This window comes from Frankliniella occidentalis, unplaced genomic scaffold (genome assembly GCF_000697945.3).
Source record: "Frankliniella occidentalis isolate FOCC.00 unplaced genomic scaffold, Focc_3.1 Scaffold13, whole genome shotgun sequence".
Taxonomy (NCBI): Eukaryota; Metazoa; Arthropoda; class Insecta; order Thysanoptera; family Thripidae; genus Frankliniella; species Frankliniella occidentalis.
The window spans coordinates 1,057,018-1,058,069 of NW_026267143.1; the positions used below are offsets into that span (position 1 = coordinate 1,057,018).

The 1,052-nt window shown below is 63.0% G+C and overlaps 1 protein-coding gene across 1 annotated transcript in view; it reads left to right on the forward strand.

The window, feature by feature from the left end:
* Nucleotides 1–1,052, forward strand: part of LOC113217620 (lysosomal aspartic protease) — a 368,266-nt gene that overhangs the window by 30,086 nt on the left and 337,128 nt on the right. The window lies entirely within an intron of this gene.

Sequence of the window (1,052 nt, forward strand, 5' to 3'; positions counted from 1 at the left end):
CCGGGGGCCGCGGGCGAGGGGCCGGCCCGGGGGCCCCGGAGCGGCGGCCTGCCCCGGGGGTACTCGCTGAGGTACTTGGCGGTGGAGAGCAAGCACCACCTCGGCCATGTCGCGCAGTGGTACAGTCGCACAGCCTTGGTGGCGACGGGGTAGGAGCACGGCGACAGCGCAGGAGCACGAGGAGCACTCAGGCGCACCGCTCTGCAACGGCCGGGGCGGGGGTTCGACCACGGGCGGGGCGGACCACCCTGCATACGCCCGGGCATACGCATCATTCCCTCTCTCTCTTCCTCTTTCTCTCTCTCGTGCGTTATGAATGATCAAATGAATGGATCGGTAGGCGTAAGTTGAGCCGGTTGGCACGTTCCCACAGTCAAGGCTGTGTGTGTGTGTGTGTGCGTACGTGTGTGTGTGTGTGTGCGTGCGTGTGTGTGTGCGTGTGTGTGAGTGCGCTTCTACCGGCCCTATTGCCGGGGCGGGCCGGCCGGTAGGAAGAAGCGCTCCTGCGAGTAATTACTGATCCTCACACACACAGACACTCTCTTTCTCTCTCTCACCCACACACACGAGCGCCCGCGCGCACACACACCGTATAATCCACGGTCGTTGAAGGCGACATGCCTCCCAAATCATGAGGGACAGGGATGCATCCTGCCGGCAGGACCCAGGCCCCTCGCGGCCCCACACGGCTCGGGACGGTCCCGCTGCCCCGCCCCGCACCCGAGCAGTAGATCGAGCTGCATTTCTAACACACATTTCAGGAATCTTATCCGAGTTTAGCGGATGACGCGGGGCGAGAGGAGTTTGGGACAAAGTCGGGGCCCTTCTGACCCCCTCATGACACTCTATTGTTCTCTCCGCGGCCCTCGGCCCGCTTGACTCTTGAGAGCAAAGTCACAGAAGGTTTCCTAATTCCCTCGTCTGTGACTGTGCTCCCCTGGCGTGTCCCGGGGGCGGGGGGCTCGGCCCAAACAAACCTCGGGCGCGCCAATAAGCCCCCCGCTCATTCATTTTCTTTATCGCAAACCACACTTGAGTCTTGAGCCGGGGGC